The 20,538-nt window shown below is 42.4% G+C and overlaps 1 long non-coding RNA gene across 1 annotated transcript; it reads right to left on the bottom strand.

The window, feature by feature from the left end:
- Positions 1–834: 834 nt before the first annotated feature.
- Positions 835–18,741, bottom strand: LOC145850445 (uncharacterized). The gene is made up of 3 exons (XR_014379058.1): positions 18,304–18,741; positions 1,162–1,177; positions 835–955 (listed from the first exon to the last, which is right to left on the bottom strand). It is a non-coding gene; the product is annotated as an uncharacterized LOC145850445 (long non-coding RNA).
- Between the last annotated feature and the right edge of the window lie 1,797 nt (positions 18,742–20,538).

Here is a 20,538-nt window from a genome sequence, read left to right as displayed (position 1 = left end):
AGAGAGGGACATTTGGGAAAAGATACAGAATTTCAACTGAATCAAGTCCAATATTATCAAGTGAGCCTAAATGAGAGCCATTTAATGTGAAATGCATGAAAGCATTGTGTTTCTTATTGCAACAGACATGGCAACTTATCACATGTTCTTAGATGTGAACAAGTAATATATAAACGAATATAAATAGTGCCTGTGGCATTGACACAATCCGACATTAAAGTATCTGAGTTACTCACTTGTATATTTCAAAACGGTTTTGTTTTGTCCTTCACTTTTGTTATCTCCAGCCACTGCAGTGACTGTGAAGTTGTACTGCACTCCAGCAGTGAGACCAGTAACATTTACAGAAGTTCCTGTGGTATTCTGACTGTCATTGATACTGCCATCAGTCCACTCTACTTTATAGAAGGAGCTACCCTCTGGTTTAGTCCAGCTCAAAGACACTGACGATGTTGTGATTTTGGTGACAGTGAGGATTGTGATGGTTTCAGGCTCTGTGCGTGCAAGAAAGGTGGGTGGGGGAGAGAGAACAAGTATGTCTGGAATTACTACAGAAGTAGATGTTGTGAGCCGCAGATATACAGCCGAAGAACATTTACAGAGTCGAGAGAAAACATTAATGTTCTCACAGTAATTAAGATAGTCGTTTAAGGAGAGCTTGTCAGGATCAACACAAAGTTATTTTCAGTCCAGGACCAGGCTTAATCTGGGTCAAAACCAGCCCTTAGAGTGAGATACTTACTTGTTGTGAAGTTATTGCAGCAGTTGACTTTTTGGATATCGTTACACAGGACATGTACACTGTGGGTGGACCCAGGAGCCAGTCCAGACAGGGTGGCCATAGTTGAGTTGCAGAAAACTGAAATACCGCCAGTGCTCACGGTGCAGTTGGCATGTACCTGAATATTAATCTCCGTTGCTGTTGTACTGGCTTTGAAATTCGTACAGGGAGCGCCTAAAATGGTAGGAGAGTTTTGGATTGAGGGAAACCAATCAGAATGTATTTGCACATGTGTATACTGTAACTGTTTGAATAACAATTAGGACCTTGATTATGTTTCTGGAACTTTAAAATGAAGTGTACTTCGTATCATTCATCATCGTCTACTTACTTCAGATTTATCTTTCATAAATTCTTGAAGTGGAAATGGCTGTACTTACATTGAGCTTGTGAGCCCTGTAAGGAAGATGAAAAGGACAGTTAGTAATCATACCAGTAGAGGTCAGCATTGACTCAGAACAGTGATCAAATTGTTGCCTCCACAAGTCCTGGCCTATTCTAGCAATCTTACCATCTAGGGCAGGCCTGGGCAATAATTTTCCATGGAGGGCCACATTAGAATATTTTTGCCATCGCAGGCCAGAATCAACAATAACAAGACCGCAGAGCCAGACGGATTACCAGGACATGTACTCCGAGCATGCGCTGACCAACAGGCAAGAGTCTTCACTGACATTATCAACCTGTCCCTGACCAAGTCTGTAATACCAACATGTTTCAAGCAGACCACCATTGTCCCTGTCCCCAAGAACACCAATGTAACCTGCCTAAATGACTACTGAACCGTAACACTCTGTAGCCATGAAACGCATTGAAAGGCTGGTCATGGGTCACATCAACACCATTATCCCAGAAACCCTAGACCCACTCCAATTTGCATACCGCCCCAACCGCCACACTGCCCTTTCCCACCTAGACAAAAGGAACACCTACATGAGAATGCTATTCATTGACTACAGCTCAGTGTTCAACACCATAGTGCCCTCAAAAGTCATCACTAAGCTAATGACCCTGGGACTAAACACCTCCCTCTACAACTGGATCCTGGACTTCCTGACGGGCTGCCTCCGGGTGGTAAGGGTAGGTAACAACACATCTGCCATGCTGATCCTCAACACAGGGGCCCCTCAGGGGTGCGTGCTTAGTCCCCTCCTGTACTCCCTGTTCACCCATGATTGGATAGCCAAGCACGACTCCAACACCATCATTAAGTTTGCAGACGACACAACAGTGGTAGGCCTAATCACTGACAATGATGAGACAGCCTATAGGGAGGAGGTCAGAGACCTGGCAGTGTGGTGCCAGGATAACAACCTCTCCCTCAACATGATCAAGACAAAGGAAATGATTGTGGACTACAGGAAAAGGTGGACCGAGCATACCCCCATTCTCATCGACAGGGCTGCAGTGGAGCAGGTTGAGAGCTTCAAGTTCCTTGGTGTCCACATCACCAACAAACTATCATGGTCCAAACACACCAAGACAGTCGTGAAGAGGACACGACAACGCCTATTCCCCCTCAGGAGCCTGAAAAGATTTGTCATGGGTCCTCAGATCCTAAAAAAGTTCTACATAATATCAATATAATTTCTTGGAGCGTACAATATACAGTAGCTCCGTAATTGTATTATTTATTTTATACAGTCTTTAATGCGTATCTTTATCAAGGGTGCCAATAATTTTGGACGTGTCTGTGTTCCCTTGGGCCAGATGGGTCATGACACAGGCCATCTGAAGTCTCCAAGCACATTACCTACCAGTGGAATAACCTATGTACAACAGCGGAGGCTGCTGAGGGGAGGACGGCTCATAATAATGGCTGGAATGGAGTCAATGGAATGGTATCAAACATGGGGGTTTTCATGTGGTTGATACCACTCCATTGACTCCATTCCAGTCTTTATTATGAGCTGTCCTCCCCTCAGCATCCTCCACTGATGTACAACCTCAGGCGGCTGAAGAAATTCTGCATGGCCCCGAAGACCCTCACGAATTTCTACAGATGCACCATTGAGAGCATTCTGTCGGGCTGCATCACCGCCTAGTACGGCAACTGCACATGGCTCTCCAGAGGGTGGTGTGGTCAGCCCAACGTATCACTGGGGGGGACGCTGCCTGCCCTCCAGGAAATGTACAGCACTCAGTGTCAAAGGAAGGCCAAGATGATCATCTAGGACCTCAGCCACCCGAGCCACAGTCTGTTCACTCTGCTACCTTCTGGCAGGCAAACACTGAAAAACAGCTTCTATCTCCTGGCCATCAGACTGTTGAACAGCCAATACTAGCCGGCTACTTCCCCAGTTCTCAGCCCTGCACCTTGAGACTAATGCCCCATGAGTATAGAGTCATTGAACGCTGGCCACCTCATATTCTGTTTATGAACTGTTGTTTACTCACTGTGTATATACTGTGTTCTCGACATAGCCCATCCTAATATACCTACTACTGTACATACCATTTTCTTTCCAAATTATACTGAACAAAAATATAAACACAAACATTTCAAAGATTTTACTGAGTTACAGTTCATATAAGGAAATCATTCAATTAAAATACATTCATTAGGCCCTAATCTATGGATTTCAAATGACTGGGCAGCCAGTCCCACCCACTGAGGAGCCAGGCCCAGCCAATCAGAATGAGTTTTTCCACACAGAAATACCCCCCGCACACATTTTAGAGTGGCCTTTTATTGTTCCCAGCACAAGGTGCACTTGTGTCATGATCATGCTGTTTAATCAACTTCTTGATATGCCACACCTGTCAGGTGGATGGATTCTCCTTGGCAAAGGAGAAATGCTCACTAACAGGGATGTAAACAAATGTGTGCACAAAATTTGAGAGAAATAAGCTTTTTGTGCGCATGGAAAATGTTTGGGATTTTTATTTCAGCTCATGAAAAGTGTCGGAGGGACACTTTACATGTTGCGTGTATATTTTTGTTCAGTGTATATACTGTCTATACACCCCACATACAGTATTTATATTCTGGATTCTGACACCTGCTCAATAATATATCGACTCTAGATCATTAATTGGACCCATTCTGTCTCCGGATTTCTTGTTTAGATTTTGTTTATTATTTGTGTATTGGTATTGTATTTGCGAAAGATACACTGTTGGAGCTAGAAACATAAGCATTTCACTGCACCTGCTATAACACCTACAAATCTGTGTACACGACCAATAAACTTTGATTCGATGTTTTGTATGATGGCAATTTGCCAGTTTCCTAGTCCAGTCCACTACAATATTTGATAAGTCAAAACTAAACATTCCACCAATGCAAACCGCAGGCCTTGGCTGATGTCCTGCGGTCCACTCTGTTTACCAGACGACTAAACATCACGCCCACATTATCCCATCCCACTGGTGAGTCCCCTATACAAACCCTGTCCTCGCCTAGACAGCCTCGGTTATACAGTCCAGCAGATGAGGAGATTCATTAACTCCACTTAACATACTGGGTGTGGTCTGGTTAGAAAAGTCATTTCCTTCATTACATTAGCCACAGTTGGCCACACGTGACAACTCACGTGATAACTCGCGGAACGACGTTGACGAGGAAGTTGACTGAAATGGTGTAATTAAAAAGCCAGGCCTAGATATAGAGTTTTCAGATCCAGATCTCCAGATAGCAGCCCATCCATTGTGACATTCAGTTGGGACAGGAAGATATCCTCTCTGGGCTTACAGTCACCACCGCCTCCCCTGGTACTCCCTGGAGACCCTCTCTCCCCGTCCTTACCCTTGCCATCACTATTCATATCACCAACCCTGCCACTTTCTACCCCCCTCCTGCCTGCCTGCCTGCCACCCCAACTTCCCTCTTCTCTCAATCCCCTTTGTTCTCCTATTCTTCCTAAAGGCTAGGGGGAGAGCATAGGGTGTGGGCTTGGGAGGTTAGGTTCTTTGATGTAAAGCAGTTCTGGCATCGCTTGCGCTGTGAGAAAGTGAGGAGACAGACTTGCGGGCGACTTGAAATACAGCTATAGATGTTATTCATTAACTGACATGAACATGACCCAACAATCTATGTTCCCCTGAAATCACGTGTTTAATTCTGATAAACATTCTGATAAGCGAATTTAGAGGGTACAGTAGTCCAAATGGGACTTGAACCCGCAACTTTGCGATTGTCAGTCAAAATCCTAAGACATGATGTCAAGAGGTCTAAACATCTTCATGGGGTTGTTGATGTTATACTATGAATGTTATATGTCCCATACACTAGATACTTGTGCATCTTGAGACATACTGTAGTTCTGCTCGCTCTCGCGTCCCCCCCCCCCCCCCTCCCCAAGGGTCTTTGTAGATGACACAAGGCCCCTAACCAACACATAGCCCAATCAGGAAGACATCTTTCGTTGGCCAAGTACAATAAATCTGTCCTTGGATGTCCTCTCTGTTTGTGTGTGTCTGTGAATTATTGTGTGCATTTCACACAGATAATCCAGACCTAGATTGAGCTGTGAAGCTCCTCTGATTTGAGAAAAAAGAAACACAAAATACTTCATTGAGACAGGGGGGGAAAAAAGTCACCTAATATTTTCAAGTATTTTGTGGATACATTTTCGTATAACTTGGCTGACATTGATTGATGGAGGCCCTGCGAAACACCGGGCTAAGACAGTCTTTGGGGGTTTGCCAGCTGAAAGTGTTTGTGTGTGCGTGCGTGCGTGTGTGTACACGTGGACAGAGCATGGGGAGCCAGTCTGATGGTTTTGAAGCTCAAGTTCTACATTCTACACTGCGGGTGGAAATCCTAGAAACAGAATACATACCCTCAGAACAGCCTCAACTTGTCAGGGCATGGACTCTACAAGGTCTCGAACGCGTTCCACAGGGATGCTGGCCCATGTTGACTCCAACACTTACCACAGTTGTGTCAAGTTGGCTGGATGGCCCAAAAAATCCTTCTTTAACCTGTCTCCTCCCCTTCATCTACACTGATTGAAGTGGATTCAACAAGTGACATCAATGAGGGATCATAGATTTCACCTGGTCAGTCTGTGTCATGGAAGAGCAGGTGTTCCTAATGTTTTGTATACTTAGTGTAGATTGCAAAGCACTATCTGTGAACTAGCTAATTGTTTGAAATGCTGGACTTTTCACAACCTCATTAATTCTGGCTGGTCATGGAACCAGCATCACCCAGGTACACCCATGCTGTAGAAAACCTTAAACAAATCATTTTGTTTTCACAAAACTCATTCAGAAATAGGTTGGACACAATGCAGTTACTGGATAAAAGCACTATGCCATAGTAGGCTTGGGGTTATCAAGTTGAAAAGAGTGGGCCCACACTTATCTAACTTGAATAGTACTTCCCTTTCAAAAAGGCAGTATATGTGTCTATGATTTGTGAAGTTCGTGACAAATTTCATTCTGACTTTGTAGATATTTCACAAGAAGTATCTTTCATTACGTGTACCGTTTTACTGTGAAGCCAAAGGCACATTTCCACATGCATTGTGTGGACTTCTCCCAGCCAGCCAGCCAGCCAGTCGGTCTCTCTCCTAAGTGACCTAGTCATTGTTTTTAAGCTGAAACAACATCCTGGCACCAAGTAGCCCACCCTGGCCTGGCCTGCGACACACCCTGATAACAGCATGGAAGAAGCACAGGTCCTCTCAGCCAGCCATTACACTGGGATGTACAGGTAACTGACAAAATAAAGGAAATACTTGCGTAAATGAGGGATAGAAATAATATTGAAAACAGGTGCTTCCACACAGGTGTGGTTCTGAGTTAATTAAGCAATTGACATCCAGTCATGCTTAGGGTCATGTATAAAAATGCCCAGTTGCCCATTCTTTTGGCTACCATGGCTAGAAGAAAAGATCTCATTGACGTTAAAAGAGGGGTCTCAATTGAGCATAGGGGGTTTATTGTGTGTGCGTGCATCAGTCACCAGATCTCAATCCAATTGAACACTTATGGTAGATTCTGGAGCCGCGCCTGAGACAACGTTTCCTCTACCACCATCAACAACAAAAACGAATGATGGAATTTCTCGTGGAAGAATGGTGTCGCATACCTCCAATAGAGCACCAGACACTTGTAGAACCTATGCCAAGGCACATTTAAGATGTTCTGGTGGCCCAACGGCCTATTAAGACCCTTTATGTTGAGGTTTCCTTTCTTTTGGCAGTTACCTTTGTCTCCACCTCAAACAGAGGAAGAGAAGTGCCACCCGACATGGTCTAATAAATCAACGCTCTGACTCCTTCATCTGGTTGAGGTGATAACACCGCGCCTCCAGGAGACGTTCCTTGAACTATAAGTTAGACTGGAACAATTGGAGTGTAATCAGTTACTATGCCATGGTGAACTTCTGGGGTGTTTCTATCAAATGAATGTGGACAGTTTTCTCACCATGGATTGGTCTCTGTCCCTGATCCAGCCATCCAGTCATAACATCAGCCACATCAGGTTCTCTCTGTGGACTGTAACTGTTCATTAACTGGTAACCAGACATCAATGGCTAATTGAAGTGAACGACGAGGAAGTAAAAACAGTAGCTAAAACGGTAACTAACCCTGCAGGGAAATTTGGGATGATATCTCCATCCAAAGCCATGATAAGATGTACACAAGATAGCCTCTGTCTGTATTATACAGGATTTGAGCTTACAGGTTTTTATTAATGATCTCTGTATGCCAATCTGTTTCTGCCAGTGCTTTTAGCGGGCGTTCAGGCAGACATTTTGTATCTGCCAAAAATGAATCGCACCCATTGTTTTTCTATGGTAGTCATACGCTGAAGGGTGATGGAGACGACACATTAAGTGACAGCATACCCATCTAACACAAGCGCACCACAACAGCAATCACATTTTAACCATTTACAACCCAAAACCATTTTATAATGGCATTTCTACGATCACATTTACAACCTGTGCGAGCATCATCTAACACCATGGTACTGACCGAAATGTTCTGAATCAATCATTTTGTTCTGTGGACTGTAACTGCGTAGCAGATAAGATAAGGGTTTTAGGAGACTGCTTTTTAACGGAAAAGCCAGTTGTGTCACACCACGTGCCCCAGAGAGAGCTCAATGTCTGTTTGATGGCAGCCATTTTCAAATACATTTGCCTCTGGATTTGTTTGCTGAGTTTCCTGGAGTCAGTGGCTGGCAGATGTGACAGAGAGATTGTTTTCCAGTTACTGTTTAGCCAGTCACTACTTTGGCCCAAAGTAGTCAATAAAAAGGAAAATCCCTTATTGGTAATTTAATTGAAGTTTTGAAAAGAAAAGACAAGTATCTTCAGTGGATTAGCTAGTTGTTATCTAGGCTTGTCTTCTGTGTCGTTTTAGTTTCTTTCTGCAATTTGTGTCTGTGTGTGTGCGTGCGTGCACGCAGCCTCGTACATACCTTTTGTGCGTCTGTGTACGTGCATGTGTGTGCATCTACCTGTGCTTTTTCAACCCATCCTACCTCCCACACTAGTGTCCCACACCACCTACTGTATCGTGGCTCTGATCGGGAGCTATGGAAATCAGCTGAGTGGTATTTGGCGTCCCAGGCCGGCGGTGCTATAGTGTGCTTTGCTGTGTGGAGATGCCTATCTGGCCTTATTGTATAACAATCAGCACCACTGCTCCCTGCTCAGGTTACTGCCCTAGCTGCAGCCGCACTCACGCAAAAACGCTAGCCAGGCAGCCCAGCAAACAGTGGACAACAGGGTGTGTTTGTGACACGTGTGCGTGTGTGTGTGTGTGTGTGTGTGTGTGTGTGTGTGTGTGTGTGTGTGTGTGTGTGTGTGTGTGTGTGTGTGTGTGTGTGTGTGTGTGTGTGTGTGTGTGTGTCGATACCTGGTCCTAGACGGGTATGAGAGCAAACCACCACAGACCCACAGCGGCATAGTGCATGAAGCACGCTAATGGGACTGAAATACTGGGCAGTTTTCCCTTCTTTCATTGTAAATCAGTGAAGCCAATCGGTGGTTCACAAAGATCTTGGATACTGAGAGCTATGTTTATCCACAGCTGAAGTGTCAATTTTATCATACCAACTAAATCCCAGTTCAGGGGAAACGATGTAACCCGCCAACTTGTCGACTCTTTCGCTGTGCTAAACTCTCTCTTTATTTCTCTCTCTCTCTCTCTCTCATCAAAGTTTAAACAAGTTCTCTGTTAAGTTAGATCCCCCCTACACACACTCTCTCTCTCCTGGCACAGAGCCAGTTTCCTCATCTTTAAAGGAGAACTCATCCTGACCTTTCCAGTTCAGCCCTCCCCGTCCACCCAGCCCAAAAAAAGAAAACGGCTTTTACATTTCGCATCCCGACGTCCGGGCCGTAGCTCCTTCATAGGCCGCCAGTGATAGAGGGAGCGATTAGGCATCTGCTGACAATAAGAGCTTTGAATCAGTCAGTCAGTCAGAGAAGCTAGTCTCTCATTCATATGGGGCTGTAGCACTGGGTCTCTTTGTCAGGCGTTATAGACATGCAGAGGACTCAGAGGCCTGTTCAGAAGGCAACATGTTTGGGGCTGTTCATTTTAAAGTGGCCTGTCTGGATTCTGATGGGGGATAGAGGGAGTGGGCTGTGCAGCATTCCACTAAAGCACACTTGATATGACCAGTTGTGTGACAGCAGTACTTTTGACCCGGGCATCTCTGTGCTGTTTGAGATCAGGCTTAATAAGTCCTGATTTCCAAAAGGCAGCATAGGTAAAGGATAAGATGTCAGTTCTATATTTTGCGCAGTGGAGGCTCCTCAGAGGAGGAAGGGGAGGACCATCCTCCTTAGTGAATTTCATCCAAATAAACATTTTAAAACTTGAAAAAGTAAATATTTTTAAATAAAACTATACTAAATATATTCATGTTACTAAATCATTGATTAAAACACACTGTTTTCCAATGAAGGCCTACATTAGCCTCAACAGCACTCTGTAGGGTAGCACCATGGTGTAGCCGGAGGACAGCTAGCTTCCGTCCTCCTCTTGGTACATTGACTTTAATACAAAACCTAGGAGGCTCTTGGTTCCCACCCCCTTCCATGGAGTTACACAGTAATTATGACAACTTCCGGAGGACGTCCTCCAACCTATCAGAGCTCTTGCAGCATGAACTGACATGTTGTCCACCCAATCAAAGGATCAGCGAATGAATCTAGTACTGAAATCATAAGCTACAGCTAGCTAGAACTGCAGTGCATAAACTGTGGTGAGTAGTTGACTCAAAGAGAGAGAGAGACAATAATTGAAAAGTTTTCAACAAATGTATTTCTTCAAAAATGAAGGAGAAGCAAGAGATGAGAGATTTAGTCATTTTTTTCACTTTCAGTTTCTCTCACTTAGTTAGCAAATGCAGCGGGCTAGTTGAGTTAAACACTCGGCTCAAACAAAGGGATGCTATGTTAGCTAGCTGGCTATGACTTTCCAACACAACACTGGAACTCTTCCAAGTCAAGGTAAGCTTTTGGTTTTATTAATTTATTGCCACCTGGGCGTGCCAGTGTAACTGCTTACTGACTATAGACCTTAACGTTACTGCACGATTGTAGCGGGTTTACCAACGCATTAGTTCTATTAGCTATGTTGACTAGGACTTTACTTTAGCTAATATGGGGACAACGATGTAGGCTGTGCGTAGCGGTTATGACATGGTTTGGCTTGGAATGATGATTATAGGGAAAATTTGAGTATCATGTAGTAGCCTAAACCTATCGATGTTACATTGAACTGGGTAAATGGAATATGAATGATAGTCATCCAACATGCTGTAACAGAAATAAGGCCATGCTCATGAAAAAAAAGAATTGTCTACCCTCATCATAAACGGCACTGACCACCACTAATGTTGCGTGGCACCAAACACGACTTCAAAGTGCTGTGCAAAGTGTGTGTGTGTGTGTGTGTGTGTGTGTGTGTGTGTGTGTGTGTGTGTGTGTGTGTGTGTGTGTGTGTGTGTGTGTGTGTGTGTCCATGCTTTTTATTCCAGGAAAACACCCCTAAATGTAGATGTACACAGCTGCATACGTAACTATAAAAGGGGACGGGCGCAAAGGACTCGCTTCCTTGTTCCCGAGATGGACCCACTGATAGCAACGTCACAATTTTCCCATCAAGAAATGAGTTCACGGGCAGAGAAGTCATTTCACACACACACAGACGAGAGTAATCATTCCATGATAAACTCATGCAAAGCGATGTACTTTTCCTGGGTCTTTAATTGCCGGGTCTCGCTCTCCGAACTGCTGCTACTACCTCACCACCCACACTGTAGTTAACAAGGCTATTTGATCTCAGAGGCCATGTCGATACAGCTGTCTGAAATCCTTTCATGTGTACAAATCACATACAAATTTCCCTGTTACGAAATAAATAGGGATGTGACAGTCTATTGTGATGCTGTCTTTTTCGCTTGTTTGGGTGCTGGAGGTGGCATTCAATGCAAATAAATGCATTTGGAAGATTGATGGTTGATACTTGACGGTGAACTAATTTAGCTCCCTGTTTTTATGTCAACTTCTCGTCTGCTTTTAGTACACACACTGAGTATACAAAACATGAAGAACTTGTCGGGGCACGGACTCTACAAGGTGTCGAAAGTGTTCCACAGGGATGCTGACCCATGTTGACTCCAATGCTTCCCACAGTTGTGTCAAGTTGGCTGGATGTCCTTTTGGGCGGTGGACCATTGTTGATACACACAGGAAACAGTTAAGCATGAAAAACCCAGCAGCGTTGCAGTTCTTGACACAAAAAGGTGAGCCTGGCACCTACTACCATACCCCGTTCAAAGGCACTTAAATCTTTCATCTTGCCCATTCACCCTCTGAATGGCACACATACACAATCCATGTCTCAATTGTCTCAAGGCTTAAAATTCCTTCATTAACCTGTTTCCTCCCCTTCATCTACACTGATTGAAGTGGATGAAACAAGTGACATCAATAAGGGATGATGGCTTTCACCTGGTTAGTCTGTCATGGAAAGAGCAGGTGATCTTAATGTTTTGTAAACTCAGTATTCTGCATTTCAATACGAAAACAGTCTCTCCCGTTCATCTATTATTTTCCATGCCAGACAGTCTCAAAAATCCAAAACCCAAAGACCCTATGGTCCAAGGGGGAAATTGGATGCTCTTCAGATCCAATGTTAACCTATCAGTTCCATCACTCGCTCAGATTTTTACATGTTTTTACATGCACCCAGAGGGGAGCGAGGGCTACTGTGCTGACTCCCGACCCACACCTGTCAATTCCTGTGGCTGCTTTAGGAAGCATTGTGCGATGCTGCTTTGAGTACCCCGCAAACTTCCCACAAACAGATTCCTGGTCCCCCTCCTCGCAGGATGTAAGGGCAAGCACAGTGTGACGAAAGATGCTATCAGAACCAGTAGGCTATAAGACAACACTCACAGCTGGGAAACAGTATAGGCGAAGTAGGCCCCAGATGTGCTATTCTAGTTTTTGTTTTATTTCGAAAACAAGTGATAGACAACAATATATAAAAAAATGGTATGCAGGTGTATTTGGAAGCCCAAGGGCTTGTATGAAAACCACACCACAAAAAAACAATATAGAATACATACGTACAAAATAAAAGGTTTGTCAAAACAGACAACAAAACCTACTAATTATAAATGAATTGTTTAGTAATCACACCAACAACAAAAAAAATACTAATTTTAAATGTGTGTATGTTATGTGAGTGTGTGAAAGTTAGGCTATATATATATATATATATATATATATATATATATATATATATATATATACAGTGCCTTCGGGAAAGTATTGTCTTGGCTTTTTCCACATTTTGTTACGTTAGACCTTTTCTAAAATGGATTAAGCTTTTCCTAGAGCTGGCCGCCCGGCTAAACTGAGCAATCGGGAAAGAAGGGCCTTGAACAGGGAGGTGGGAAAGAACCCGATGGTCACTCGGAGCTCTAGAGTTCCTCTGCGGAGATGGGAGAACCATCTCTGCAGCACTACATCAATCAGACCTTTATGGTAGAGTGGCAAGACGGAAGCCCCTCCTTAGTAAAAGGCACATGACAGTCTGCTTGGAGTTTGCCAAAAGGTACCTAAAGAATCTCAGATCATGAGAAACCAAGATTGAACCTGAATGCCAAATGTCACATCTGGAGGAAACCTGGCACCATACCTATGGTGAAGCATGGTGGTGGCAGCATCATGCTGTGGGGATGTTTTTCAGCAGCAGGGACTGGGAGACTATTCAGGATTGAGGCAAAGATAAACAGAGCAAAGTACAGAGATCCTTGATGAAATCCTGCTCCAGAGCGCTCAGGATCTCAGACTGGGGCAAAGGTTCACCTTCTAACAGGACAAAGATCCTAAGCACACAGCCAAGACAAAGCAGGAGTGGCTTCGGGACACGTCTCTGAATGTCCCTGAGGGGCCCAGCCAGAGCCCAGACTTGAACCCAATCTAACATCTCTGGAGAGACCTGAAAATAGCAGTGCAACAACACTCCCCATCCAACCTGACAGAGCTTGAGAGAATCTGCAGAGAAGAATGGGAGAAACTCCCCAAATACAGGTGTGGCAAGCTTGTAGCGTCATACCCAAGAAAACTCGAGGCTGTAATCACTGCAAAAGGTGCTTCAACAAAGTACTGAATAAAGGGTCTGAATACTTATGTAAATGTTGTATTTCAGGTTTTTTTAATGAATGTGCAAAAAAATTGAACAACCTGTTCTTGTTTTGTCATTATGGGGTATTGTGCGTAGATTGATGAGGAGGGGGAAATTATTTAATACATTTTAGAATAAGGCTATAACGTAACAAAATGTGGGACAAGTCAATGGGTCTGAATACTTTCCGAAGGCAATATCTACACCACAATTTCACCCTTGGGAAACAGTAGAAGAGGAAGGGGAAGGATGAGAAAGCGGGGAAGAGAGTGGGAGTGAGGTAGCCAGTATGGGAGGAGAACATTACATACAAAGGGGGTGAGAAAGAGAGTAAGAGAAAAAGCAAAAGAACAAAAAAATTGCCAGCAAGAACAATAGCAGGAACGAGATTATGTAAAATACTTTAAAGTGCCTTTTCCCTATTGACCTCTCGACCCCTGGGTCCTTTGAGCTGTGAAATACAAAGGTGCCCTCCTCTGAAATGGGTCTTATCTTATCGGTCCCCTACCCACCATCATCATCACCATAATCTCTCCCTTTGGTGGCACTGCCAGCCACTGTTAAATCATACACACACACACATACTCACAACCATGGTTATCAGTACCCGAGAGCTATCAATAGGAACTCGCTCTCAACCACATACGAATCCTAATCTCAAAGCCTTCCACAGTCCCCCAGGGGCCGGCCTAGAACAAACTGAGGGTTATTTGAAATGGCTGCAATAGTAGCGTCTATTTCCCACAGCTTTTCTCTATTTAAAACAATGTTCCTTATTGACTGTAAAAGATCTGAGGCTAACGGTAGAGCGAAACGTGGAGGTTATGAAGTAATATCAGTGAAGAATTCTGTTAAATATTTTGTATTTTTGAAATAAAGGTTTCTTATTCTCTAAATCCAATATGGCCAATCCTTCTTCCCACTATCCACTTCAGAGGACGACTTTGATATTCAAATAACATGGGATCATTATACGGTTTTACTTACATCTTTCCACCCAGTGCTAGGTCACCCTTCTCTGCCCTCCCATTTCCCAATTCTTCTGCTGATTTTGGTTATTTATGAATTCAATGAATTAGCATAATGCTTATATTGAACAACAGATTCTGCTAACATCCCTTGTGATATTTACCCTTTAACTATAGTGCAGTTCACCTCAGAGGCCGGACTGTCTCTTCTACCTGTGTTATAGTAACAGGATTAAAAATCCGTTTTGCATATGTACCATGACCTGTTCTCCTCACGATCACTGTGTGTACTCTTCATAGAAGTTGGCAAGGTGATAAGGCATTGCCTTACCACATCACTACATCACCACTTCCTCATCACCCTTAAATTACCCCGTTTAAAATGCTTTAATTTGAAATGTAACCTTTATTTAACTAGGCAAGTCAGTTAAGAACTAATTCTTATTTACAATGACGGCCTACTCCGGGTAAACCCGGACGACGCTGGGCCAATTTGGGCGCCGCCCTATGGGACTCTCGATCACAGCCGGTTGTGATACAGCCTAGATTCGAAACAGGGTGTCTGTAGTGACGCCTCAAGTACTGAGATGCAATGCCTTAGACCGCTGCGCCACTCGGGAACCCCTTAGGCTGGGTGGACACGCCAAACCAAAGCTTCTCACTGTTTGTGGCACTTTTCATAGGGACAGCTCTTCCAGCAAAACCCTTCAAATCTACTACCAGTGGAAATACCATTGGAATAACATATGTATTTAACTTGTAACAAGCTAGTCAGCACATGCCGTTTGTGGATTACTTTTGATTCACTTTTCAATATTATGTTATATTATTCGATAAATCATTTAGTAAATATAAGAGGTATAGGGAAATGTGCATTACAGATGTAAAGCGTTGCCCTGAGCTCTCTCTGTCAGGCTGAAGTCTTACTCCTGTAGCCTACACGTTATATATGAGAACCCACGTCCAAAACAGCATGATCATATCAGGATACAAGCACAGCACTCTCAAGTACTCTCACACACACACACACACACACACATACACACACATACAGTCCTCATTCAATTCCTGACCCCTTTGTGTGGGACTCACACATCTTCTTTTGCCATTCTAACTCACCCTCTCCAGAAATATCAGTTGGAGAGCGGTGGACCTAGTCTATAGTCAAATAGTGGTAGGATAAGCACAGGTTAAATGGCTAATAGGCTCCAACAACTACAGTGCCTTGCAAAAGTATTCCGACTCCTTGGATTTCTTCACAATATATTGTGTTACAACGTGGGATTAAAATTGATTGAATTGTCATTTTTTTGTCAACAATCTACACAAAAGACTCTGTCAAAGTGGAAGAAAAATGATATATTTTTTAAGGATGAATAGAAATTCAATAACTAAAATATTGTCATAGCATAAGTATTCAAGTCAATACATGTTAAAAACACCTTTGACATCGATTACAGCTGTGAGTTTTGGCTAAGTCTATAAAAGAGCTATGCACACCTGGATTGTGCAATATTTTCCCATTATTTTCAAAATTCTTCAAGCCCTGTCAAGATGTTGGGGATCATGGCAAGACAGCAATTTTCAAGTCTTGCCATAGATTTTCAAGCAGATTTAGGTCTAAACTATAACTTGGCCATTCACTCACTGTCTTATTGGTAAGCAAGTTTTCTTCCAGGATTTTGCCTGTTTTTAGCTCCATCCCGTTTATTTTTATCCTGGAAAAACTCCCCAGTATTTGCTGATGTCAAGCATACCCATACCATGACGCAGCCACCACCATGCTTGAAAATAAGGAGGTAGTTACTCCGTGATGTGTTGTGTTGGATTTTCCCCAAACATAAGGCTTAGCATTCAGGCCCAAATTTATTCCTTGGTTGTGTTTTTTTTCAGTATTACTTTAGTGCCTCGTTGCATGTTTTGGAATATTTGTATTCTGTATGTTTGTATTCTTCTTTTCACTCTGTCATTTATGTCATTATTATAATTGTGGAGTCACTACAATGTTGTTGATCCATCCTTAATTTTCTCCCATCACAGCCATTGAAATCTGTAGCTGTTTTAAAAAAATATATATATTACGGATGGCCTCATGGTAACATCCCTGAGCAGTTTTATTCGGGTCCTGCAGCTCAGTTCAGAAGAATCGCTATCTTTGAAGTGTCTGGGTTGTTTAATATATACATAATCCACAGCATAATTATTAACTTGACCATACTTCAAGAGATATTTCATGTCTGATTTGTTATTGTTACCCATCTACCAATCACTGCCCTTCATTATGAGGCTTTCTAAAAGCTCCCTGGTCTTTGTAGTTGAATATATTTATTTTCTTTTTTTCACCTTTATTTAACCAGGTAGGCCAGTTGAGAACAAGTTCTCATTTACAATTGCGACCTGGCCAAGATAAAGCAAAGCAGTGTGACAAAAACAACACAGAGTTACACATGGGATAAACAAACCTACAGTCAATAACACAATAGAAAAATCTATATACAGTGTGTGCAAATGGAGTAAGGAGGTAAGGCAATAAATAGGCCATAGTAGCGAAGTAATTACAATTTAGCAAATGAACACTGCAGTGATAGATGTACATATGATGTTGTGCAAGTAGAAATACTGGTATGCAAAAGAGCAAAAAAAGTAAATAAAAACAATATGGGGATGAGGTAGGTAGTTGGGTGGGCTATTTACAGATGGGTGCTTGAAATTCAATATTTACAGATGGTGTATGTATGGTTGACAGAGGAAGGGTTAGTCATTCAAAAATCATGTCAACCCCTATTATTTCAAACAGAGTGAGTCCATGTAACTTATTATGTGATTTGTAAAGCAACATTTGATTCCTGACCTAATTTAGGGTTGCCTAAACAAAGTGGCTGAATACTTAAGCAACAACTATATTCTATATGATTATTTATTTAAAAAAAATGAAATATATATTCTTCCACTTTGACATTAGAGTATTTTGTGTTGACAATTGTTTTAACAATTATAACAATTTAAATCCCGCTTTGAAACACAATACAACATGAAGAAATCCAAGGGGTCTGAAAACTTTTGCAAGCACTGTATGTGCAAAGTATGTTTAATGCTGTGTTTATGTATATTGTGCCCTATCCCTTGTGAATTAAGTCTCTGTTGGTATTGTTGGTGTTTGTATGAATATGATTCTGCAGCAAAAACTTTCTACTATTACAGATGGGTCTGTAATACCTAATCTAGTAGCTGGCAATACACTTGTTGTTTAGCCTATTGTACATGTTGAGTCCATTAAAAGACCCTTTAACAAAAGACATATGAATAAATATCAAATAGCCTAAAGAGAACAATAAGAATCACACACATATTATGCCTAAATATAAAATACTGAATTCCAGAGTGGCATTTTTGCATTTAAATGTATGAAATAATTGTCAAAAATGTGAGGGTATTGGAGAGAGATTAACACATTCTCTCACATCCAACTAAATGCAGACAATCCTGGGCCCCCGTGCGAATAAATAGCTTAATATTGTTGAAACTAAAAGGTCAGTGTATTAATTACTTAGTGACATGAATTGATTATAGTCCTAATTCTAACAAGACCGTATTCATCGCACAATAGAAGCACTGTCATAAACTGAATACATTCTGTAACCTTTCAAATTTTCATGGATTTGACAGAAAAATCGATAAATAAGATTTCCATTATTATTATTATTCAATGACTTTACAAACTCATGTATACATACTCTCTATACAGACTGATAGTGATAGGCCTAAGTATTAAATGCTGCGGCCACTTTCTGGCATAGGAACAGAACTTTACCTGACGCGACAGGTGCAATGTTCAGCATCGTCATTCATGACACAGTATTATGGCTTTTCTATAGAAACAACAAGACCTAAAACCTCTCCAAGTTGTGTTAATGTTGTCAAATATAAATCAGTCGCTTACTTTGAGAAACAGATATAGGACGACAGACGTCATGAGAAGAACACCGAAGCAGGACATTCGACTCATGATGCCGAACATCTGGGAGAAACTTCACAAGCGTTTCTTGCTAGTGTGCGCTTGCAATTCCAAACGTTACTTTTTCTTGAAAACTATCTCCTTGACTTTTGATTTTATAGCCGCGTGCAGTTTAGCCTTGTCGCTGGTGTGGTCTTGTAAACTGTTGCGCTGGCTCCGGTCGCCAAATGAGTGGTGGTGTTTATAGGAAGAAGTTACTTTTCTGTGTCCCCTTTTGCGGGGTGGAGCAGTGGCCTCTGGCGTCACTTTCAGAAGTTATAGTTGTGTGCATGCCTGTGCAGACAGCTTGGCTATGCGCCTCCTCCTCTACTTCACTTTCTGGCAATGGTCTCTGTGGTCATTTAATCAATGCTGTTGCTAACGTTACTGGGTCCTCTTCCTCCGCGAGGACTTCGGGGAGGAAGTCTTTCATTCAGAAATGTAGCCATCCCACATTCTTGCCATAACTCCGCGAAACAGTGTTAAGAAATGCATCCATGACGGGGTTCCTCAACAATTCCAAGCGCAGCCAAGGCTAATGTTTATGGAAACTAAAATCACTGCTTTCTGTAAGTGTGTTCTAAAACATGTGTACATGACCAATAACATTTGATTTGAAGTCTTATCTCCACACCTAAATAATTGTAATAGTATTTATATTGTGTATATTGAAACTGGTTGTTTACAATGGGCCTATGTCCCTTATTTGCATACACCAGACCTGAGTCATATACCAAATATATTGAACTGGCTTGATTTTGTTGGCCCGGTTTTTGAAGGATAACATGGAGTAGTCCCAAAAGTGCAATCCCTTAAATCAAGTATAGCTTAAATGCTAGACCCAATCCACAAGACACATACGTTTTTTTCATAGAGTAAATTCGGAAAGTATTCAGACCCCTTGACCTTTTCAACATTGCTATGTTACAGCCTTATTCTAAAATTGATTAAATAAATACAAAACTCCTCATCAATCTACACACAATATCCCATAGTGACAAACAGAAACAAGTTTTGTAGAAATTTCAGCTAATTTATATATTTTTTAAAACATATCTTATTTACATAAGTTTTCAGACTCTTTGCTATGAGACTTGACATTTAGCTTAGGTGCATCCTGTTTCCATTGATCATCCTTGAGATGTTTCTACAACTTGACTGGAGTCCACCTGTGGTAAATCAATTGATTGGACATGATTTGGGAAGGCACACACCTGTCTATATAAGGTCCTACAGTTGACAGTGCATGTCAGAGCAAAAAGCCATGAGGTCGAAGGAATTGTCCGTAGCGGTCCGAGACAGGATTGTGTCGAAGCACAGATCTGGGGAAGGGTAACAATACATGTCTGCAGCATTGAAGGTCTCCAAGACCATAATGGCCTCCATCATTCTTAAATGGACGAAGTTTGGTCAATCTGACAGAGTCTCAGAGTTCCTCTGTGAAGATGGGAGAACCTTCCAGAAAAACAACCATCTCTGCAGCACTCCACCAATCAGGCCTTTATGGTAGTGGCCAGATGGAAGCCACTCCTCAGTAAAAAGCACATGACAGCCCGCTTGGAGTTTGTCAAAGCCACCTAAAGGACTCTCAGACCATGAGAAACAAGATTGAACTCTTTGGCCTGAATACTAAGTGTCACGTCTGGAAGAAACCTGACACTGTCCCTACGGTGAAGCATGGTGGGATGTTTTTCAGTGGCAGGGACTGGGAGACTAGTCAGGATCGAGAGAAAGATGAACGAAGCAAAGTACAGAGAGATCTTTGCTGAAAACCTGCTCCAGAGCACTCAGGGCCCCAGAAACTCCCCAAATACAGGTGTGCCAAGCTTGTAGCGTCATACCCAAGAAGACTCGAGGCTGTAATCGCTGCCAAAGATGCTTCAACAAAGCACTGAGTAAAGGGTCTGAATACTTATGTAAATGTAATATGTCCGTTTTTTTTATCTGTTTGTCATTATGGGGTATTGTGTGTAGATTGATGAGGGGGAAAAACAATTCAATACATTTTAGAATAAGGCTGTGACGTAACAAAATGTGGAAAAAGTCAAGGTGTCTGAATACTTTCCGAATACACTGTATGTTTCGTTGCGAACACGTTACTATTGATGTTCCTGACCAGATTTCACTTGTTTTCCCAAATTAAGCTCTGGGTAGCTACAGGAACACACTCTAAAAATGTGG

Source organism: Salmo salar, chromosome 10 (assembly GCF_965601325.2).
Source record: "Salmo salar chromosome 10, fSalSal1, whole genome shotgun sequence".
NCBI lineage: Eukaryota > Metazoa > Chordata > Actinopteri > Salmoniformes > Salmonidae > Salmo > Salmo salar.
The sequence above is the reverse complement of the archived record's forward strand: the minus strand, read 5'-3'. Positions and strand labels throughout refer to the sequence as shown.